Source organism: Pinus tabuliformis, chromosome 8 (assembly GCF_031772625.1).
Source record: "Pinus tabuliformis cultivar Carrire ecotype Pingquan chromosome 8, CPIR1, whole genome shotgun sequence".
Taxonomy (NCBI): domain Eukaryota; kingdom Viridiplantae; phylum Streptophyta; class Pinopsida; order Pinales; family Pinaceae; genus Pinus; species Pinus tabuliformis.
In genome coordinates this window covers 596,821,481-596,847,030 of record NC_142294.1, presented here as the reverse complement: position 1 = coordinate 596,847,030, position 25,550 = coordinate 596,821,481, and positions in this window count along the sequence as shown.

The following is a 25,550-nucleotide window of genomic DNA, read 5'->3' as shown; positions in this document are numbered from 1 at the left end:
ATCTGCACATGATTATTTCTCATATTTTTTTCCTTCCATTTAAGAGATTCTATCCTTATACCCTTGCTTTCCATCTTAAACAAACATCACAACAAGAATAATCATCCAAGTAATAGTAAAATTAGGAGAAAATATAAAGAGTGCCCTAAACACAAATCCAAAATTTCCTTCTATTGACATTAATATTTGAAATCCCTTTATAAATGGAATATAGTGGTGTAAAAATAGGTGTCCTATTATCTGTACTCAAAAGTAAAGTGCTTTCCAAAGGAGAATTTTGTTCAAAATAAATAAATAAATTCTTTTTTCATTTGTATTTGAAATAAATTAGCTCCTTGATGATGACCATAAAGAGACAATAACAATAACTACAATTATTAATGGGTGGTTTCAGAGTAGACAATCTAGTGGTAGTGGAACTAAAAATCCAAGATTTGACTGGGTCCAAGGGTAGAACATCACTAGATGACCTAAGAAATCTCCCCTAGCCTGATTCAATATTCGGTTTTTCGAAGCTCCACTATTGCCAAATCTCGGAGAATAGAGGAATATTAAGGTATAACTTCCTAAGGATTATCAAGGACTATTTTGAATGCATATTTGTATTGAGAAATTCATGGGAAGCAGGTGGAGTGATGAGCCATGAGGCCAGAGTGGATTAATTGTATTCCATATTGACATGGTGTGTCTTATCAACATAAATAGTTGATAGTGGTAATACCGGAGAGGTAATCTATTCCACTGGAAATGGAAATCACTCACCATAAGCTTTGTCTTCCAAACAATCTGTAACCACCAAAGGGTCAATGCATCGATGGGATTGACTAGTGATGGAAGATATCATGCTTATGGGGGGGGAAATAGTAGAGGCATTACGTAGCGACATTGGGAAGTTACCAATGAGTGATGATATTTTGAGAAACCCCACACCAACATCCAAATCGTTGAAAGGTGTGTCACCAATAATTGGTACACATGTGCTAGTAGCGGTAATTGTAGTTGGTGTGCATAAAGAACTATAATCAATCATAAATATCTTGTCTTGATGAGGAAAGTGAATAACTTGAAATACTAATGACACAATAATCACCATGACATAAAACTAACTACATCCAAGAAGAATATATTAATACAATGGAACAACGACTACTTTGACATCCATTAAGGGAATTTTGAGGTCTAAAATGAGCCTCCTAAGGAAAATAATAAAGAAATAGTTAAAATAGTAAAATGAGTGTTATGGTTTTTTTGAAGACAAAGAAATAAAACTACCTTTTCATAGTATTTTTGACTTATCTCCATGTATATTTACTCAATTGCCATGTCTAGACATTAGTTGGATGCAAAATTAAATTCCACATCAAATTAATACCCACTATGGACAATTTTGAGTAGAACTACATCCAAAAAATTAAAAATACATGAAATAAGTGTGTTGAACATGTGTTTTTTTATATATTTTCATTTTTTCCCAATGTGAGTCAACTAAGAAATATCTAGAGTGGATACTCATTGGATGTGGAATTCAATTCCACATAAAATTGATGTCTATCTTGACATTTGAGTAAACCTGTAAAGAAATAAGCTAAAAATACAATTAGAAAAAATACTTTTCTTTTTTTCCCTCCAAAATATCCTCTCCCAAGGATGACATCATCTTTAATCCTATTGGTATTTTTAATGTTAATTTTGTTACTACATTTTTTTGTTTTTAAGCCCATTATTGGTCTCAAAATTCCCCTAATGAATAGTGACAATTTCCCCCCAAGCTCAATGGAAAATGCTAGAATAACCCTATTTGGTAGGAAGGTATGACAATCAAAGGCCTTAAGTGTGGTGTGTGACTATATGAGCATTAGTTAACCTATAGATTACTAACATGGCATAGCCATAATGCAAGTGGATGGTTCCTCATCCACAAGTGTGTGGCATATGTCATTTCCAAGTTCCTAGACTTGGATTTGAAAAGTCATCTTATAGGATAACTAATTTACAAAAGATTTTTCGGCGAAGATCACATGAAACATCATTTGTCGACGCGTTTTGAACCAACCAGTGTGGTTCATCGTCAGGACAAGTTGAAGAAACAGATCCAGCTTAGCAAGTTAAATAGACAGAACAGAGCCTCCAATGGCTAAAAATACCAACAACTACTTTTGACTAGGTACCGGGATCAAAACCCTTTTTAATAATTTAAGGGAAAAAGTTACCCTAGGGGGACCAATCCCTTAAAATAAAATAAATAAAAATAATTTTATGATAATAGTTAGTTAAAAATATTAATAAATAATTAAAATATTATGTAAAAATTAATTCATGATAATAGTTAGTTAAAAATAAATAATTAAAAATTATATTTAAGGGAAAAAATTACCTAGGGGGGAACAATCCCTTAAAATAAATTTAGGGAGGCGCTTGAGATTGAAAAGAGGCCGAGTAATCTCAATAGAGATGATGGCTGGAAAATCAGTCGGTGTTGGGTCCTAGCACTCTCGATCTAGTCGTCCTTTTTTTTGTGTTTATTATTATTATTATTATTTTAGTTTAGTTTATTTGATTTGGATTTTGATTTTGATTTTGATTTATTTATTTATTTTGATTTATTTATTTATTTACTTATTTATTTATTTATTTTCTTAAGTTGACTTATATTAATTTTTTCATTCATACCTTCTCTTTCTTTTATATTCATTTATTTATATAAAAATAGCCCTGTTTTTAATTCCTCTAATACTAATTTAACTTACTATTTTTAAATATTTTTTTTTATTTAACAAAAAAAAAATTAATTATTTATTAATAATTTTTAACTAACTATTATCATTAAATTATTTTTATTTATTTTATTTTAAGGGATTGGTCCCCTAGGGTAATTTTTTCCCTTAAATATAATTTTAATTATTTATTTTTAACTAACTATTATCATGAATTATTTTAATTACTAATTTAACATAACATTTCAATTATTTATTAATATTTTTAACTAACTATTATCATAAAATTATTTATTAATAATTTTTTACTAACTATTATCATAAAATTATTTTTATTTAATTTATTTTTAGGGATTGTTCCCCCTAGGGTAATTTTTTCCCTTAAATATAATTTTTAATTATTTATTTTTAACTAACTATTATCATGAATTAATTTTTACCTAATATTTTAATTATTTATTAATATTTTTAACTAACTATTATCATAAAATTATTTTTATTTATTTTATTTTAAGGGATTGGTCCCCCTAGGGTAACTTTTTCCCTTAAATTATTAAGAAGGGTTTTGATCCTGGTACCTAGTCAAAGGTAGTTGTTGGTCTTTTTAGCCGTTCGAGGCTCTGCTCTGTCTATTTAACTTGCTAAGCTGGATCTGTTTCTTCAACTTGTCCTGACGATGAACCAAACTGGTTGGTTCGAAACACGTCAACAAATGATGTTTCATGTGATCTTCGCCGAAAAATCTTTTGTAAACTTGATATGGATCACAGAAGCCTAAACTCTAGGGTAACTAGTATTGAATTTCTCCGACATGAGTTATAATAATAATGGACTCCAAGGGGTTAAAACCTCTAATCATGGTCAATAAGGTTTTACCTATTTTGAAGCATCTTTGATAAAGTTATGAAGAATACATGGCACATTGTGCAAGGGCCAAATCCTCCACAATATTGTATTCTGTGGGATATTGTGCATTAGAGTTATGGTTCAATTCGTAGATAACAATATTTGGAGGGTGTATCATAGTTCCCAAAGGCTTATATATTGAGAGAGGTACATTGGATGGAGCGAGGATCATATGGTCCTTCAAAGAACAACCACTCTTAGGAGTCCCATAGTTTTTCTCTCTCGTAGTCAAATTAACGACCTCATCACACATAAGAGTTGTCACATGTGATGCGCCTCCTTGTTGGATTGTTTTACCATGCCCTAGGAAGAGGATCATTGTAGTTTTCAACCATTTTTTGTTTCTCCTACTTGGGGGATGGATTCATCAATATTGTATTCTACTAGCCATTTGACTGTTGCACAAAACAATAATGAATTTCATCCATCATTGGGAACTCATGGGAAATATGGTATCCTTGATAAATATTACAAGGAAACTTATTCATTCATTTATTTTCATTGGTTCCCTTGTACGCATCGCAGTTTGGGTTTGTGTATCCCCTTGAACATTTTCATTGTTTTCTTTCGATTATTTTTCTTCTCTTACCCACCAAGAAGTTGAGGATTCTTGAGTTGTGTGTATTGCACCAAATGCGCCTAACTGGTATTCTTAAAGATTGAATATATTTGAGAGATAGGCGAATAGTCGGGGCTTGTGAAGGAACAATCTTGTGGCCTAGTAATGTGGCTAACAATTTCATGAAATGAGTGGATAGAGAACTACACATGCCTTTAACATGTGATCCCAATATGGGATGAGGAGGATCATTTGATAATTGAGAAGCATTAGAGTGAGTATCATACAAGGTGATAAATTATGAATATATGATGTCAAGGTTTTAGGAATGTATTATATCCTTCTCTTTTATATAGGCCCTAGCCATAACAATCTCCTTGGAAATTTTTGGCATTAGGGATCAAGTAAATAAATATTTCAATAATCAATTAGTAATATTGTTTCTAATCAACCATTTTCATTATGTCTACTCATGAATATTAAAAAATATGGGAAGAGGTTTCTTGTATAAATTTGGATGTGGGATCAATTCAAATATCATTTTATGATGATAATTGTATATGATTCAATAGAAAAAATTCCTAGGTGGCGTAGTCATGATAGGATTCCCGGTCAAGTCCAATATTCCATTTAACAACATCTTTATTTAGGGCATGAAAGAAAATATGTAAACGAGTAGTAACATCCACCAAAATGTTTGATGAACGTCATAGATGGTAGGCGGTAGGTGGTAACGTGCATTGAAAGGTTCTCTCCCATATTTCCATAAAAAATTAAAATTTGGAAGGGTGATTTTAGAGGTATAGGTGGCCACCAACGGTAAAATCATATGGGTTTGTGTTCCAACTTTGGTATATTAAGCAATGCTATAAATGGAAGATTATTTTAATTGAAAAGGGTTGGGGGAATATGAGGTACCCCATTTTGACAATCTAATCCTCTCGTATCATGGTTTACTAATGTTGGTGTATTATTGAATGTATTTCGATTGCCACGATTGTTGGCTTTGTTTGGGCTGACCCAAGTTCGATCTATACTGCGCACCAACAAAACCCTCAATCATTGGCCCTTTCGCCAATGACTTGCAATAAGATCGTAATCTCACCTGAAGTGACTATGGGAGGATGCAAAACTAGTCTTTTGTAGCCTTGAAGGATTAGGAGATGTGGTATTATTATGTTATATTATTCTTAACATTTATAAATCACTTCATTGCATTAGATTAATAACTTAAACATGCCATATAAAACCATAAACCATCACTGTGGTGAAGTAAAATGTAACTGTAAAAACTTCTACTCTATAATAGATAATACACAAATATACACATCAAGACACCAAATTACTATGGTTCACCACAATGTGGGGCTAGGTCCACAACAAATTTTTCTAATATAATGAATCTTGTAACAACAAATAGTTCTTGACATGCACACTAATCTGTAGGCTATTTGCGCACTTAGCCTTAGACATGGGTCATTGTGCACTGAACTATAGAGCCTCTCCCTCACTATGAAATTACAGATCACAATAATTCACCCATAAAAATGATCTGGATCTACTTCAAGATATGTTATTCTCTTCTTACTATTTGACCCTATATATACTATTACATCGAAGGGTTTCATCAGCAAAATACCATGGACTCCCTAAAAACAAGGACCTATGTCCCAAAATCCCATTGATCCTTTATAAAATCACGTTCTTTTACAACAAGGAGGGTCTCTGACCCACGCCGTAGCCCTTACACCGTGTGATATATCCAAAATGCTCCACTGCGTGGTCCACTTTGTGCTCTTCTACATGCTCCATGGTACGTTCTGTTAGGGTCCTATAATTTATACGATCAATTGATGATTATCTATTGATTTTTATGTTATGAGATATTTTAAATAATGCTTCATTCTATAAATTATTTCCAAGAAAATAAAAAGATAAAAAAAAATAAAAACAAAAATGAAAGGGGATACAAAATATACATACATACATACATACATACATACATACATACATACATACATACATACATACATACATACATACATACACACATACATATATATATATATATATATATATATATATATATATATATATATATATATATATATGTATGTATGAGAAAACAAAAGAAATAAAAAATATGAATAAATGAAAATAGCCCCAATAAGTGAGCTAGTTCAAATGCCACTTCAATTAAAAAAAAGGGACAGAGTTATATTGAAGAAATAAAAAAAAAAAATCATGAAATACACCTTAGAAAAATAAAAAATAATGCAGCTAGTCTAAAACACTGCATTATATTTGAATAAATATGTTTAATTAGTATAATTGCATAATATAAGCATGATTAGATTATTTTTAATAAAGTGTATTTAATTAGTTTAATAGAACTATTTAAGCAAATTTAGATTAATGTTAATAAAGTTGTATTTGATCAGGAATTTTTTGTTGTTTTGTAATAAATTTCGGGCTGAAAACAAGGGCCACAATCCAACCCACCCAGATTAATGACAGGAGATCACTTTGGAGCCCCCCGGCCCTCCCATAGTTAATCGAGGGGGTCGGAAAAATGGATTCCCCATTTACCATTCTTTTGACATGGCACTCCTTGGCTAACTTCAGACACCCCCCGCCTAAAAGTACTTACCACCCACCCCCCTCCGAAATTTTCTTTTCCTTCCTCCTGCCTAAAATATAACCATTAACTTGTTGTTTCCACTGCACTCCTCTCTCGCCAAGTGGCACATCCTTTACCGCTCCACTCCAATCTTCCCCCACCAAATGGCACTTCCCCTTCCAACACTCTCCTGCCATGAGATACATCCCTTATGCCTATCATTCAACCATTAACTATTCGTTCGAGATATAATCTTGGCTTGAGTAATGAACTCGCTTCATCTAACAGACAATTGCCAATGATACAGTGATCTAGAATATAAATGAACCAAAGCCTCACTTAGTACACCTTTCTTCTATGATCTTATTACATTGAACAACTAAAATCCCCGACCTGCTATTGTTATTGCAACCAGTCAGTAAGCCGACATGTCACCGCTATCAGTCATCGAGCCACCAGTGTTCATCCAACCAATTCCTAGGTAATTTCAGTATTCTAATTGTTTTCTTTCCATGATGGATTCTAAGGGTAAATCTAAATCCATAGTCGAAAACCAACTGCTTCCCCCCGTAATTTACTTAGGCCATCAGCCCCCAGTAGATCAAAAATACAAAATCATTGAAACTAGTTGTGAGTTTGATCTCTACGAACTCCACAATAGGTTAAAAGAAAAATTCATTAATCTTAGTGATGAATTAGTTTTGTGGAACTCCTTCCTACCTGTTTCTGGGAAAACTTGTGTCTTTTCGATCGACTATCCCTCTATGATTGACAGCTATCCTAGAAACAAATAGTTTAAAGCAATTCATGATTTATTCTATGTATAATAGATAAGAGAGAGGAAAAGGAACCAACCTGTATCTTCCACTTAACTCCTTGCTTGATCTCTCTCCCCCTTGATAGATCTTGCAACTCCTCTCCTACTTATCCCACTCAGAGAATACATGTAGAAACACAGTAAAAAAACACCGTCAAAGCATCTTGATCTATTATATCATAAGAATTGCAGAATTAGAAATACAATGAACATACAATGGCATTCACAATTGCACAGTTGTGTCGAAGAAAACTAAAAGAACTTTATTAAATAGAAGGGAGAATTGAAACCCAACTATCTGATCCAGCATCATCCTCCAGCATCAAAGCCCTCTTCACCTCATGAAAAGCAAGATTGGTGGGCTCCAGTATCGCAGCAATAATGTTGCAATTCCTAGGGCTCCCTTCTTTACTTTTATCAACCCGGTAGTTCGTAACAAACTTGGAAGCGATGGTGCTATATGCATAAGTACTAGCTCTTGCCGCGGCTGTCACTTGATCAGCTAGAACAAGTCCTCTAGGAGCTTAAGCCAACTTCTATGAGCTCTTAGAAGAAGCTTTTAACTATGATGGACGAAAGCTAACTCAAAAGAGGCTAGTCTACTTGTAGAAGGAAGCTGAAAGCTGGAAGGAAATATAAACCCTAGCAAACCCTAGTTTTACTGACTAACCCTATTGGTGCAAGAAAAGAGATGAAAGTAGTGGAAATGGATGCCATTGACTTTTAGAAAGGTAAAATGCATGTGACTAAGCCACTTCTGAAGTGAAATCTGAAAAGAAACATCTTTTTGTACTTTTGAGTAATCTTGTAGAATTATTCTGCATCTGTTTTAACTGTTTTTGACTGTGCAGAGGTTGGTTGGCAAAAGGAAATGGGGTAGGTGCTTGCATAAGGTTCAGAAGGTGAGAAGAGGGCCTGACGAGTCCCTAGCACCCTTCGAGAGAGATGCACAGTCTTTGGATCTCAAGAAACCGCTTTCTTGAGCTTCTAGAGGAAGTCTATAGGGGTTCTACAGGATGTTCTACAGGAAGATCCGAAAGAGGATTTTTGAAGGTTTGGAGGAGGAAAAATGGTGGGAAAAAGGAAACAAAGGTTGGATGAGGGTTTTAGAGGGTCTAGGACTCTATTAATGAATATCAAACATGAAGGTGATGGCTGGATTGGTTCAAATGGTAAGAAAGCGATTTTGCACAAGAACGTAGAAATTAGGGTTAGTTGGGAAAGTGTGGCAAATGGATGGAGGAAATCTTGAGTGAGGGGTTGGAATAGGTTGCATTATGGAGGAAGGGTAGGCAGGGATGTATCATATATGCTCTACACTCTATTTCTCAAAACTAATCGAACAAAGACTATGCAAACCAAAGATCTAGCTACCTTGACCTAATTTGACCTAGAAACGTAGAAATCATGATGAACAGAACTTTATTGGTAGGAAATCATGTAAGATGACTATGAAACCTAAGCAGGAACAGGTCTACGCATGTAATCACAACTGGTATGAACTTTTACAACTAATAATCTAACACTAGCAATTGCATGAAGAAGTAAGAACAACGTTTTTGTGGTAGCAACGACACCTTGGTCTCAGCTCATGGTCCCGAGGAGGGAGAGGTGAGATCAAGGGTTGCTTGATGGCCTTTTTCGAAGATATTTTCTGTTACCAACCTATAAAATCAACCTGAACATGAAAAGTTATTTCAATCATCAAAAGAAACCTAAATAACAAAGCAATATGTTAATCTAAGTAATAGAAATTATTCTAGGAATGCAGCAAAGACACATAAAAGTACACAAAGGAGGTACTAGGCACTTGGGTTGGGCCCAACCCCGAGAGCTATAGCCTCCTAAGAAAGATTAGAGATGGTGCAAAGCTATATCCATCTTTATTAATCAAGAAATAATAGTTACATCCCAAAAATTGTCCACAAGAAAAAGCTTGAAAATGTGCTGAAATGCAGAGCTAACCTACTGACTAAAATCTAACTAACATCTGACTAACTACTCCTAAAATCGAACTACAAACTGGCTAACTAAAATGAGGCCCTAAGCCTTCTTATTTATACAAATTGAGGACCCCAACAGTCCTCGTAAACTTTAGGGACTCGGCTGCCAAAACTTGTAGTTAACAGTAGTCCTACTTGACTTGCTTGGCTGCCCCTTGTGCTTTGAGTTTTTCTGATGGAGAATTCGAGGTAAGGCCTCATAAATGAAGGGGACACCTTCCTACAAATCCTCTCCCTTGTTATTCCATGAATTTCGCTGCCAAATGCTCATTTAAACCTTTGATTTTGTCTCAAAATTGACCAAAAATCTGCATAAAGCACACATTAGACTTGTTGGCATAATAACTAACCCAATTCACTCTATTAGAATAAATATGATCAAAAACATGCAATAAGCTAATGGGAATGGTGGATTAATTCGAATTACGAGGCTGAATGAGCCCATATAATTACTCATTTCTGGGGCTCATCATCACCCCCTACTGAAAGTGTTGCTCATCCTCTGAGAAACTAATCTATCTCTTCATCTTTGATTGCTTTGACTGCCTCTCTCACATCCCAGGCTTCTGAGGTGATGTCCTCTTCTCGGTCATGAAACCCTGCTTTTCTCTCTACTTCCTCTCACTTCCTGTGCTCCTTTTCCTGTAGCAGTTTTGTTAAAGCCTCAACCTCAGCCTGCAGCTTGTCCTCTCTCTGTTGTTCATCAGATGTTTCCTTGTCTGCTAGAGGCCCTTCTTGCTGCTGTTGTTCTGCCAAAATGGAGGGCCTATCTTCGTTATGATTTCCCTGTAGCTGTAACTGCTATTTCAGTAGCTCATTCTCCTCCTGTAGTTTGGTCCTTTGACTGCTTCCCACATGCCTTACCATGGCCAATTCCTTTCTTGATTCCTTGAGTTGTTCTTCCAGGTGACCTATGTCTGCCACACCCTTGGACTTGGCAATCCTCATCCAAGTGTGAGTCCTCACCCTTTCTTGTTCTAGTGCAAAGAAGAGTGGTACCACAAATTTATGAGGAATTATCTTCCCAGCTTCTAACAGGTTGTAGTATGAGCCCAAGCTAGGCTGAGGGCTTGGTTCCAGTATCTCTTTGGTCTTTTCTTCTCCTTGTGATTGTTTGGCCGCCTTCTCCTCCAATTTCTCGGTCTCTTTTAACTTAGCCAGAGTTTCCTGTAGAACCATCTCAGCTTCCTGTAGAGCTGTCTTTGAGTCCATCATCCTAATTCTCTCTCTCCAGGTGGAGGTTTTTGGGCTTCCTCGTTCATAGGTGATGGATATCTTTGAAGGGGACTTCTCCTTTTGTTTAGTTGTGGTGTCCTCAATGATAATTGGCTCCTTTGACTGTGGCTGGGGTCTGCCCACTTTGATCCTTGTGCCTCTCCTTGCTTTAAAGTACATGGAGGTTTGCCTCTTTCTCTTCCCTTTTTGTTTTAGAGGTGTGCTTAAAGCAACAAGCACAGCTACTTCCTCCCTTGCCAATATCTCAGGTGATTTCTCTTCTTGCTGTTCTTTTTCATTGCTTCCTGTAGAAATCCTTGTGTCAACCGTTTCTGTTTTTGGTGCTGCTATTTCAGGCTGTTTCTTTCCATTTTGTTTATGTGTGTCTTCTTTGGCTGTGACAGCTTTCATTTGGGCTTTGTTGGCCTTTTTCCTCTGAACCTTTTTCCTTTTTTTCCTTCTCTGTTTTTGTTGTTGTCTCCTTTTCTGTCTCATGCTCAGCGGTCATGTCAAATTCCTCTTTTTCCTTCTGTTCTTCCTCTATTTTGCCCTCTGCTTGAATGTCCTGTGCTCCCTCATCAATGTTCTTCTCAATTTATTCAGTTGGCATGGTGTTGAGTTTGTGTTGTAACCAAAAAAGAAAATGCTCAAGTGGGAAAAAAACACAGTCAATCACTAAAGCAGAGGATGACTGAATTCGGTTTTTTTTCTGAACCCAAGAAGGAATTTTTGATGTGTCCAATATCAATTAGTAACAATTCCCTTGTTTTAAGACTACTGTCACCCAGAACTCGACTGTTTTCTTATGAAAGGAAGAATTTTGTTTTTACAGGCAGAGCACAGAGATCAAGTTTTCTTCTCAGCACACAGACAGATATGCAAATTCAAAATTTTTTTCATGCATAGGCTAGCCTCCACAGCTGCATATATCTTCCCTATGGAGAATTTTTGAAAACGAAATGTGGAGGAGAATTTTGATGTAGAAAAATGGGGACACTCAGTGCAATACACAGGCAAACATTTTACTTCCAATACACAGGAAGATTTTTCACTGATTTTCCAATCTGATGCCATGTTTAATTCACCACCTTGCACAAAAAAATCGTGCACAAAGAATCTTTCCTAAGCCTACCTTGTTTTGAGCTTGAAATTCACTGAAAATACGGGGTTTTCTTTCTGCACGGCTGTTTTCTGCCTTTCCTATAGAAGCCTTCTTGTAGAAGGCTCTTGTTTCCTGTAGAATGAAACTATGTTTCCTGTAGAGCCCGATAGGCAGGAGAATTTTTTAAAAACGGTAGAAATCTCGAAAAATCAAGCAGGAATCTTGCAGAGGACCACTGGTTAGCTGATCTAGAAGTGGTGGACGCGTGCTTCAGTTGTGAATGTCATGAAGGTGCAGTTAACAAAGAGTGGTGAGAGTTTCAGTCGAGCATCGTTTAACTGCAGCGTGATTCATGTGAGAAGATAAGGTGGCAGAAATGTGCATTGTCATTATTTAGACCATTGGTCCCTACTACAGTGTCATCATGGGATTGTATGTTTTCTGCCTGTGATCCCTTACGATCAGCTGCGCTGGAGTTCAACATCTGCCACCACTTGTTTTTTTTAAATTTCCCATGAATGACTATACACGTGTGCTGGGTGACCTCCGGATGAGTGCAATCGAACTGGTTGAGGATGTCGGGTTAACTTGCTAGCTTCCTAGCTTAATCCCACCATTTCATTCGTTTATGCACTTTCGAATCATACAGATGCAAAATAGAGGAACGAGGTTAGACACTTACCTGTAAGTCGACGTGCTGCTTGGTCCATTTTGCTGCTGCATGCTCATATTCTGTGGATGCATGCTAGTTTGTTTGCTGATACATGGCTTATTTACTGGTGCAGGTATCCTCTAGTTGGACCTACGCTGCAGGAGCTTGCTTCAGCGTTCAGATTTGCACCCTCATGTTGTTGATGCTGAATTTTTATAAGGCAACAAGTTGTTTTCTCCATAGCTCCCAAACGCTAGATCAGATTGACTAGAAACTTTATGAGCATGCTTCTATCATCGTTACGCACCTCCCATAGCACAATTGTGGTCAATGGATGAAAAGATTTCGAGAAAAACTGAAAATGGCTAAAGATTACAAATGTCAATTTATCTGAAACTGTGCATCAGAATTGACTGAAACTACTTGGGTAGGTTACTATCACCTATATGCATCTCCATGAAACAGGTTTTGAAATGGATGCACGGATATGGAGAAAATGCAAAAATGGCTAAAGGTGATGGAGGCTAATTTCTTGGAAACAGTGCACTGGAATTGGCTGAAATTGCTCTGGCATGTTTCCATCATCCCTATAAAACTTCCTGTAAAACGGTTTTGTAAATGGATGCACGGTTTTCACGTGAGGGAAAAAACAAATTGTAGCACTATGTATTTTTGTTTCAAAACATTTTGCAGTTTTTTGCACAGTATGGAAAAATGAGCTTGGGGTGTGATGCAGGAATGGAAATGATGGAAGAGGGGTTTGAAGACTATAGGAGGATTTATAAATCCTTTATGAAACTTCCATGTTCGCCAAACTTCTTTTTAAAATCCATTTCTAGCTTTCTATAATTTCTACAGGAACTTCCTGTAGAAACACAGTTTTCATAAAAGAAGCACAATGAGGTGGAAAAAAATATGGAGAAGGGTGAGGGATGGAAACAGGGATGTTTATAGGCCTCATGGACAGATTCTCAACCTTCGGGTCCTCTTCTGAGATCGATTTTGGCTTGTTTGTAGGCTTCCTGTAGAAGACACAGAACTTCCTGTAGAAGGTGAAATCTCAATCCGAATGGGACCAAATCTTCGGAAAGGGTAGTGGTCATGGAGGAATGGATTTTGAGGGATGCTTGTAGCCTGGTGCTGACCTCTGTCTTTGTCTTGTGTGGTCCTCCTAACCTGCAGTGTGCTTCCTGCAATTATTCAATAGAAATTAGGTTTCTCTTTTCTTCTTTCTTTTTCTCTTTTTTTTTTGAAAACAACTAGGGCACCTCATGGAGGTTTTCACCCAAATTTCCTACCCTGGGCACCTCCAAGGGAGGTTTTCATCTAGGGATATTATTCTCTTTTTCTTTTCTCTTCTTTCCAACCCATTGACCGCCTCATGGAGGTTTTCAATCAATGAGCCAATCTGAGGCGCCTCCGAGGAGGTTTTCACCTTAGATTTTTATTTTCCTCTTATTTTCATTTTTTCATTTTTTTTCTTTTTTCTTACCCTACTCTACTTGAAAAACAAAATCATTTTCAAGTATAAGAATACTTCCAATGGAGCCATGTGCACATCGATATTGGAGACAAAATGATGTGGAGGCTCGAAATGCATGCTTTGACAGGTATCCAGATTTCAGAGACCAAATGATTTGACTTTGAAGAGATCAAACATAGCCGAGGAAGAGAGTACTGCTACAACTTAGTGACCGTCTGGAACCATATCTCAATATAGCTCTGATATCCTTGGTCCTTTTGTTGATCTGGATCGTTCTTAATATCTTCTTCTATCATGACCTTCACATCTTCCTCTTTTTGCTGATTTTTCTCTTGAATACATGGAGTATTTGATGGTAACCATGAGGGAGCTCTCTCAATCTCTGATTCTGATGTCTTCTCTTCATCAAGTGCAGCCCATGGTTCTTTGATCTCCTCTTTTGAATCTTCTTTTGCTGGATGTGGTCCTTCAATGCTGTCAATATAATCTCTTTCTTGCAATAATATTCCTGAGCTATGGTGAATATCTTTGAGCTCCAGAGGAGTTGTTTGAACATGTTGTGCCTCAACATTGCAATTGGGTTGAGCTACTCCAATGTGTGGTTTGGAAATGGTGGTATGGGTAGTTGAGTGGGGGTGTATATTTGAGATGGATGTGGATGGGGTTGTGGTTGAGCAGGTGGTGGAGGCAAAGGAGCGGGAGGAGATTTGTATTGGGGCCTCCACCCCTGATGAAGTGCATTCCACTGAGGCTGTAGCTGAGCATAGGGATGAAATGGATGAGTAGCTAGTTGAGCATGATATTGAGATGGATACGACCAAGGAGGGGTTGTGGACCAGGAAGAATGAGTAGGGGGACCCCAAGAAGGCATGGAAGTGGCTTGATAGGGGTTGTAATAAGTGTGGGATGTCCCTTACATTCCCTGCTGACAAGGTATGGGTCCATGTGGCCTCCTTTCGTTCATATAATAGAGTGGTTCAATGCCACCTTTGGCCCCATGATATGCAGCTTTAAGCCCTGGCAAGGAAGGGCACTGATTTGTAGGATGGTCTTCTTCATAGAAAAAACACACTTCTATGGAGTGCAATGGACATTTGTTCCTAGGATGCTTTCTAGTGCACCTGGGACAAAAGATGGCCAAAGCCCTCTCAGCTTCCTCTTGCTTCCTTTGGATCCACAAGGTATCCATTTGCATGGCAATAGTCTGTCTGATCTCGCTCTTGACATATTCCCACATGTTCCCAATTTCACCTTCAATGGATGAGTTGGAAGAAAAGGTACTGCTCCCAACATTTCTGTTTCCAGCCATTTGCTCTAGAGGAATGTTTCCTTCTTCTCCCCTAGAGGTTCTTCAAAATATGTCTTGTTGTCCACCTAGGGGTTCTTCTTAATCACAGCCATCGAAGAAGAGAAGGTTGGTTGTGTGAAGTAGTGGGGGTGTTGTGCAAACATTTTTCTGACTTATCTCTACTCCTACAAGGCATGAAAGGAAATATTTTTGGTTGATTTTTGTTTTTTTTTCTGTTTGTACCTGCAAAACTAAAATAAATTGAACTGCAACTAACTAAAATCTATCTTGCTGAAATGAAAATGTGGAATTGAAATGAAAGCAGGAAAGGGCTAATCTATTTTGCTGAAATGAAATTGCAGGAATGAAATGCTAGGCTACGCTTGTAGAATTGAAATGCTAATCTACGCTTCCAGAAATGAAATTAAGGAATTGAAATTCTAATCTGTGTAAGCAATAAATGTCTAATCTACTTTTGCGGAAATGAAATTGCAGAATGGAAATGAAACAATCTACTCTATGCTTGTTGAAATAAACTACTTAGCAGAAGGTTGTAGTAGAAAATAGAAGAAAAGTAGTAATCGCCAATACTCTGACGCTTCCCCGACAATGACGCCAAAAATATGGTGGGCTCCAGTATTGCAGCAATAATGTTGCAACTCCTAGGGCTCCCTTCTTTACTTTTATCAACCCGGTAGTTCGTAAGAAACTTAGAAGCGACGGTGCTATATGCACAAGTACTAGCTCTTGCCGCGGCTGTCACTTGATCGGCTAGCACAACTCCGCTAGGAGCTTAAGCAAACTTCTATGAGCTCTTAGAAGAAGCTTTTAATTGTGATGGACGAAGGCTAACTCAAAAGAGGCTAGTGTACTTGTAGAAAGAAGTTAAAAGTTGGAAGGAAATGCAAACCCTAGCAAACCCTAATTTTACCGACTAACCCTACTGGTGCAAGAAAAGAGATGAAAGCAGTGGAAATGGATGCCATTGACTTTTAGAAAGGTAAAATGCATGTGACTAAGCTACTTCTGAAGTGAAATCTGAAAAGGAACATCTTTTTGTACTTTTGAGTAATCTTGTAGAATTATTATGCATGTGTTTTAACTGTTTTTTACTGTGCAGAGGTTGGTTGGAAAAAGGAAATGGGGTAGGAGCTTTCAGAAGGTTGGAAAGGTGAGAAGAGGGATTGAGGGGTCCCTAGCACCCTTCTAGAGAGTTTCACAGTGTTCAGATCTCAAGAAACCGCTTTCGTGAGCTTCTAGAGGAAGTCTGTGGGGGTTCTACAGGAAGTTCTACAAGAAGATCCGAAAGAGGATTTTTGAAGGTTTGGAGGAGGAAAAACGGTATGAAAAAGGAAATAAAGGTTGGATGAGGGTGTTAGAGGGTCTAGGACTCTGTTAATGAATATCAAACATGAAGGTGATGGCTGGATTGGTTCAAAGGATAAGAAAGCGAATTTGCACAAGAACGTAGAAATTAGGGTTAGTTGGGAAAGTGTGGAAAATGGAGGGAGGAAATCTTGAGTGAGGAGTTAGAATAGGTTGCATGATGGAGGAAGGGTAGGTAGGGATGTATCATGGGTGCTTTTCACACTATTTCTCAAAACTAATCGAAAAAATACTATGCAAACCAAAGATCTAGCTACCTTGACCTAATTTGACCTAGAAACGTAGCAATCATGATGAACAAAACTTTATTGGTAGGAAATCATGTAATATGACTATGAAAACCAAGAAAGAATATATATACACATGTAATCACAACCGATATCAACTTTTACAACTGAGAATCTAACACTAGAAATTGCATGAAGAAGCGAGAACAATGTTTTTGTGGCAGCAAGGACACCTTGGTCTCAACTCATGGTTCCAAGGAGGGAGAGGTGAGATCAAGGGTTTCTTGATGGCCTTTTCTGAAGATATTTTCTGTTACCAAACTATCAAATCAACCTGAATATGAAAAGCTACTTCAATAGTCAAAAGAAACCTAAATAAAGAAGCAATATGTTAATCTAAGTAATAGAAATTATTCTAGGAATGCAACAAAGACACATAAAAGTACACAAAGGAGGTACTGGGCACTTGGATTGGGCCCAAACCCAAGAGCTATAGCCTCCTAAGAAAGACTAGAGCTGGTGCAAAGCTGGATCCATCTTTATTGATCAAGAAATAATAGTTACATCCCAAAAACTATCTACAAGAAAAAGCTTGAAAATGTGCTGAAATGCAGAGCTAACCTAATGACTAAAATCTAACTAACATCTGACTAACTCATCCTAAAATAGAACTACAAACTGGCTAATTGAAATGAGGCCCTAAGCCTTCTGATTTATACAAATTAAGAGCCCCAACAGTCCTCCTAAACTTTAGGGACTTGGCTGCCAAAACTTGCAGTTAACAGCAGTCCTACCTGACTTGCTTGGCTGCCCCTTGTGCTCCGATTTTTTTTTATGGAGAATTTGAGGTAAGGCCTCCTAAATGAAGGGGACACCTTCCTACAAATCCTGTCCCTTGTTCTTCCACGAATTTGGCTACCAAGTGCTCATTTAAACCTTTGATTTTGTCTCAAAATTGACCAAAAATCTATATAAAGCACCCATTAGACTTGTTGGCATAATGACTAACCCAATTCACTCTATTAGCATAAATATAATAAAAAACATTCAATAAAATAATGGGAATGGTGGATTAATTAAAATTAGGAGGATGAATGATCCCATATAATTACTCATTTCTAGGGCTCATCAAAGATCACACCAACAATACAATGCTCTTTCTCAAATACAAACTATCAACGCTTCCTTACAAATTACAAAATTCCAGCCTCTAGATCTCTGAGATGAGGGATCCATTTATAGATATGTGCAAGGGTGTGAGTCATTTCTAGTTTTTTGATTAGTGTCATTCACTTGGAGATTTCTTTGATATCTTACTCATCCATGGGTGAATTCAGAGAGGCAAGTGTCATATGATAAGTTTCTAGAAGATTCCATGAGCATCCATTTAGTAAACTATTTCGGACATTTGTCCATTCTCACTCATTGCACCCTACAGAAGGCCTCATCAGTATGCGTTGCACCTGGGTAGTGTAGAAGTCAATACACATTGCACCCTCACAGTGGAGCAGTCAGTATGGTCTAGTATTGGCCAATTCTAGATGGTTTTTCAGGTGGAACTTTTTGGGAATGATGTAATCAGTTGACCATGATCCTTTAGGGTATGAAACAACACTTTTAGGGGTTAAAGAGCTCTAGTTTATTGACATATAAGATTGGGGTTGAAGTTCACAAATATGTCTATAACACTACCCCAACTCATTTTTCATTAGACCCCTCATTTTCCTCAATTTGTTTCATGGTGCCACTTCAGGTACATTCCCAATCAAATGGAAATTGTAGCCTATAACAATGATATTCTTTCTATAGTTACCTCTAATTCCATAAGCCAAATTATTTAGATTTAGAATTCCCACTCTCTGAAGCCCTTTTTAGTAGATTCTCTCATGGAACTCTATAAAAAACCTTATATTCCCTCAAAAAGCCAAAATATTTGAGACATTTCTACCTGAGGATATCCAGTTTCCTAAGAAAAATCCTCCTTATCCATCATCCATGTTCCCAGAAATGACAAAGAAAATTATATCAATAGTTGTTTTTTTATTGGCCTATCAATCCGATCAGTGGTTTGATGAACCCATCATAGGTCTTTTATCAGTTTTTTCAATAGGTGAAAAGCCATCAGTAATCTTTAGTTAGAGTGATTTCCTAGAAGATGCCATCCATGAACAGCTCCTAAAGTTTTATACAGAAGGGGTTTCTAAGTATGCTTCAGTTTCATTGTATTTTATTTTGTTCCATGATGCAGACATGTTTCAATTTCCATTAAAAAAATGGGATGAACAAGGGAATGCCCAGTCTGTGATTTGTTGGAATTCCTTGGTAAGGAATCATAGCAATGAATTCACCTTCAATGATTATGTAGATCAGTTCTTGTTAGGCCAGGTAGTAACTCCTCAACCAAAATTTGATTCGTGTTTATTCCTTCAGGTAGGTATTCATTAAATACATGAGGGAGAGACTATTCAGTTCATCCCCTAATGACTATTCATATTACTTATTTATCTATTTACATTATATTCACCCAATCATGAGGATTAGGTGTCAACATTCCCCCCTTAATCTGAAGGGATGTTGGTGAGTCCAAGCATCATTCTGAATCATTCAAGCTTTTCTCTTCCAAGAACTTTGGTGAAGATGTCTGCAATTTTCTCATTTGTGGAACAATGACGGAGATGGATTGTTTTGGCCTCAACATGATGTCGAATCAGATGATATTTAGTATTGATATGCTTCGTTCGATCATGGAACTTTGGGTTCTTTGCCAACTTTATTGCAGAGGTATTGTCAATCATGAGTGGAGTTGATTGTACTTGTTTTACCTACAAATCTTCAAGAATTTTCCTGAGCCACACAATTTCTTTTGTTGCTTCAGTTGCTGCCACGTATTCTGCTTCTGTTGTGGAATCTGATGGAACTAATTGTTTGCGTGATCTCCAGGAGACAGCTCTTGATCCAAGACTCATAGCATATCCTGAAGTAGATACCCTAGTTTCTTTGTCTCCATCGAAGTCTGAATCAGAGTATCCAATCAAGCTGAAGTCGTCCACCTATGTATACCTGATTCCAAAGTCTTGAGTTCCCTTCAAGTACCTTAGAACTCTTTTTATAGCAGACCAATGTCCCTCACAAGGATTTTGCATAAACCTGGAGAGGATTCCAACAGCAAATGAAATGTCTCGTTTGGTAGTAGTTAGGTAGTTGAGACTTCCTACAAGCTGTCTATACTTTGTTGCATCCTCAAATTCTTTTCCTTCAATAGATGTGATCTTTAAGTTTTGATCCATTGAAGCAGTAAGACGATTGCATTTTGTCATGCCAAACCTGTTCAATAGGTCTCCAATGTATTCTCTTGATAAATAAATATGGACTTCAGATGTTGGGTTACTTCAATGCGAAGATAGTAATGAACATAGCCCAAATCAGTCATTTCAAAACTTTTCCCCAATTCCTTCTTTATGGATGCAATGTAGATTTCATTGTTCCCTGTCATCAAAAGATCATCTACATATACCACAAGGTGTACAACTATTTTTCCAACTTTCTTGACAAATAAAGTTATGTCATCAAGATCATAATGTTTGAAATTGAGTTTCAGAAGATGCTCAGTTAGTTTTTCATACCAGGCTCGCGGTGCTTGTTTGAGGCCATACAAGGACTTCACCAGTTTGCATACTTTATGTTCATTTCCTTTCATAGAAAATCCTTCAGGATGGACATAAAAACATTCTCTTTTAGATCTCCATTCAAGAAAGTAGTTTTTACATCCATTTGATGGACTTTCCAACCGTTCTGAGCTGCTAGGTCAAAGAGTGTCTGGATGGTAGCCCATTTTTCTATGGGGGAAAAAGTCTCCTCGTAATCGACACCTTCCTTTTGTGCAAAGCCTTTTTCCACAAGCCATTCTTTGTACTTGTCAAGTGAGCCATCAGCTTTATACTTGTTCTTGTAGACCCACTTGTAGCCAATTGGTTTGGTTCCTAATGGAGGATCAACCAGCTTCCAAGTGTCGTTCTTTATGAGGGAATCATACTCCTTTTGCATCACTTCTTTCTATTCATCATGAGTAGTAGCTTCTTTGAAGGAAGTTGGTTCAAAATCTGTAGACAAGTTCAATTCACAATCATAAGAAACATCCATATCAATAGGTGAATTAGAGTCATCCACATCACCTCCATTTTGTCGGTTTGAATTTCTAGTTCTTGTCCTTCCAACCTCATTAGGATGAACACTTTCAAGTGTCTTTATTAGCCACTTTGGTGGACCTTTCTCAAATGGTCCAGGCTGCTCCATTGATTGAGTTGGGACTAAATCAGGATTGAGTCTCCCAATTCTATCAATCACATCACTTAAAGCATCATCCGTTGTTGGAGTTTCATGCGGGAGAGAGTGTTCTTCAGAATAAGATTCCACATGTTGATCTAGTATAGGAATCCCCCCTTCAAGATGTGGAATCTGATTATCAAATTCTTGAAATGATTTTTCTTTTGCGAATCTATCCAAGTGATCAAGTTTCCACTCAACAACATTGTCAGTTTTGGATGATTCAAGAAAAAATACACCTCTAGATACAACAAACCTTTTATTTACTTTATCATAGAGACGATATGCTTTGGAGGTGTTTGAATACCCCAGGAAGATACAATTACGACTTCTTGCACCAAGTTTGTTTCTATATACCTTTGGTATCAAAGCATAATAGGTGGAACCAAAGACCTTGAGGTGCTTTACAGAAGGAACATGTCCATACCACATTTCATATGGAGTCTTGTTTCTAATAGAATTAGATGGACATCTATTCTTTATATATGTAGTACATAGAACAACATCATCCCAAAACATTATATTTACATTTTTTAAGAAGAGCATGGATCGTACCATATTTAAGATTGTCCTATTCGTTCTTTCAGCTACACCATTCTGCTGGAGATTATAAGATACAGTTGTTTGATGTTTGATCCCATGTTGGCGAAGATAGTTTTCAAATTCATTTGATGTGTATTATTTTCCATTATCAGTGCAAATAGACATAATATGAGAGTGTGCATCATTTTCAATCCATTCTGAAAATTCTTGAATGTTTGAAAAGCATCAGATTTGTTCTTCAATAAATAAACCCAACACATTCTGGTGTAGTCATCAATAAATGTCATGATATATTTATTTCCATTTGCAGAAGGAACAGGCATTGGACCACATAAATCTGAATGAATGAGTTCAAGTTTTCTATGTGCTCTTGAATGTGCATCATGAAAAGACTGTTTGCTATGCTTTCCTAGAATGCAAGCATCACATTGCTTAAGTTTCCTAGGAATTGTAGGCAAACCAACAACACCATTTTTCTTCAACAAGCGGAGACTATCATAGTTCAAATGTCCAAACCTAGCATGCCATAATAAACTTGATGGAAGTGTACCTTCTTCATGATGAGAATTGTATGAGAAATGTTGTGCATGAGCAGAGGTTCCTTGCAACTTGAGAAGCCTTTCTTCTTCTATTCCCCTCATGAAAAGTGAGTGGTCATATGCTTTTCTTACCTCAAGCTTGCCATCAAACATATGAATGGAGTGACCTTGTTGGTGGATGTGGACCAAGGACATAAAGTTTCTCTTGAGCTGTGGGAGATATAGAACATGATGCAGAAGAAAGTTTGGAAGACCAGGCAGTTTAAGCCTGATTGTGCCAAGTCCTGACAGCTTGATTTTTGATTGGTCTGCAACGTATATTGCTCCATCAACATTGTCAGTAAATTCTTCAAAAAAATATTTTCTATGAGTCATGTGGCAGGTTGCTCCTGAATCAAGCAACCAATCATTTTTCCAAGAAGAAAGTGAAGCATTAAATAAATCTTCATTTACTCTAATGTTACATTGTGCCACAACATAGTGAGCAGATTCAGGTGCTTTACCTTTGTCTGTATCATCAGTTTTACCTTTCTGTTGGTTTCTTTTCTGCTTAGTTTTGTCCCATGGTAGCTTGCATGTAGAGGCATCATGTGATCCATTTCTTTTGCAGCGAATGCAGTGAAAATATGCCTTTTCTCCTTGAGAATGTCTGCCCCCCTAGCCTCTAAAATATCTTCCTCTTCCTCTTCGACCACCTCTTCCTCTTGAAGAATCTTGCATAGGATGCTTTTCTTTATGAGCAAGGCAGATAGCCTCTTTAGAAGATTCAGGGGTTGTCTTCTTTCCAAAAGCTTTCTATCTTTCAACAAAATTTTTCACAAGAGAGTCAAAGGTGATATCTTTGAGATTCCCATTTGCTTGCAATGACTCAAGATAATTGGAGTAAGTAGGATAAAGTGCCTTGAGAAAAGCGATAACGGGAATATCAAATTCAATCTTAGTGGATTTGATGTCATGCATTATAGACTTTACTTCAGATGCAACAGCGAGAGGATCATTATTTTGTAGTTCAAGAGTGAAGAGTTTAATCATGAGTCGAACAACTTCAAGTGTAGAATGTGAGTCATAGAGTTCTTTCAGCTTTTGTAAGGCTTCAAAGGCAGTTGAATATGGCGAAATATGGTGATTGACCTCTTCATTTACGGATGCTATGATTAATGCATAATCTTTGCTGTTCTTGTTTTCCCAAATGGCGATCTCTTTGTCTGAGGTAGTTTGTACTGGTTCATTGTCTCCGTCTCTGACACACACTCCTTTCCATAACTCATTGAAAATGAGTGTGTGTTTTATCGTTTGGGACCATTCAGGATAGTTCTTTTTTCCAGTGAGAACTATTCCCACCATGGATATGATTGAATGCATTCTGTAAAAAAAATTACTTCTACTGATAGAAAAATACTTCTGCCAATATACAATAAAATTGTACTTCTAGTGGTAATTTTTTTTTTTTTAAATTACAATTCAAAAGGGAATTCTCTCCATATAGGGCTTTGTACTGTCTTTGTATTTAATGAAAATATAAAACATAGATCAGCTATGCATTCTCAAAAGATTTCAAATCTCTTCCTCGTCATTTTTCCATAATGTCCTTGAATTGTTTTACATGAAAAGGCAACAAAGCTATCTGAATTTGGTCTTCACCAATCTAATCTCAATGTATATACTCTAAAAATTCAATACAATTCCATATAGCATTTCCCATTATCAAGAAAATGTGTTCTAATCTAACGTTGGCATATACTTTGAAAGCTTTTGGAATTATCAAACCCCACAATTCTTCATAACTTTATGTTGGAGACCGCAATTTCACTCTATGATATCTTTGACAATCTAAGTAGAATCAATCGTTTCCCAATGGAATACTTGCTCCCTCAGTGACTTGGAGATGGGAACCCACATGGGTTCCTTGCTGCATTATAATCTCAACTGTGCCAATTCTTTTATTGGCAACGCTATACATGACCTCAAAACTGTCATTCTGTTGATTCTTTGGGCACCAGCATTGCGATAACGAGGAGAAATCAGCTTCAGTTTCTTCTTCTGCAATCTCCTACTCCTCTTTCCCCTCCAACAGTGGTAGAAACGTGATTCTTTGAGTTAACCCCGTAACATTGGCAGCAAATTTATTCTTTTCCGTGGGGGTTGAGGGGATTTGGGTGGTGGAATGAGAGTATTTAGTGTGCAATGAAGACTGGGAAGAACAAACAGTAAAACAAAATGGGCACAACAGATGCAATGAACCGAGAGGTTTTAAAGGAGGAACAACCCATTCTCATGGAGAACCCTTAGAGGTTTTGTATGTTTCCAATAAAATATAATGAGGAGAGTAGAGGACTATAGTTGGACATAAAATCCTGAAGATATGAGCAGAGATATGGGAAACAGTGCATAGGGAGTGAGCAGCGTATGGAAAAACAAGATGCAAAGGAACGATTCCGGCATTGTAGCAGAGGAACGTTGCAGCAGAGGAACGTGGCAACAACGTTCAGGTCACTGTGTGGAGCAGTGTTCAGGCCACTACGTGGAGCAGCATTCAGTATGCAATGTTTATGGACATCGCTTTGTATGCAGCAAATTATGGAGTAGCGTATGGACACCAACGTTTATGGAGCAGCAAATGGACAATTCTTTTGAATGGAGAGTACAGGAGAAGAATAGGGAGTTACAAAGGGAATAAAAGCTAAAAAGATGGAGCTGGCTCTGATACCATGTCAGGCCAAGTAGTAACTCCTCAACCAAAATTTGATTCATGTTTATTCCTTCAGGTAGGTCTTCATTAAATACATGAGGGAGAGACTGTTCAGTTCATCTCCAAATGACTGTTCATATTACTTATTTATCTATTTACATTATCTTTACCCAATAATGAGGATTAGGTGTCAACAGTTCTTGTATATAGTTGCTTGCCTCTTGAATAGTGATGATGAACCACAGATAGGACCCGAGATAAAAATATTTCTACACCTCAGTGAGAAAACCAAAATAGGTGATTGGTACCTGTACCAAAATTACACTGAGATCAGAGTGTATGGGTGTGAATTGCCTCCATACAGGTTTCCCAAATTTGTTCCTATGAGAGTATTTTCACTATAATATATTAGACAAATGATTAATATGGCTGAGTTGCACTTTGTGGCAACCAGGAATAAATCTCAATTCAAGATCAAAATATA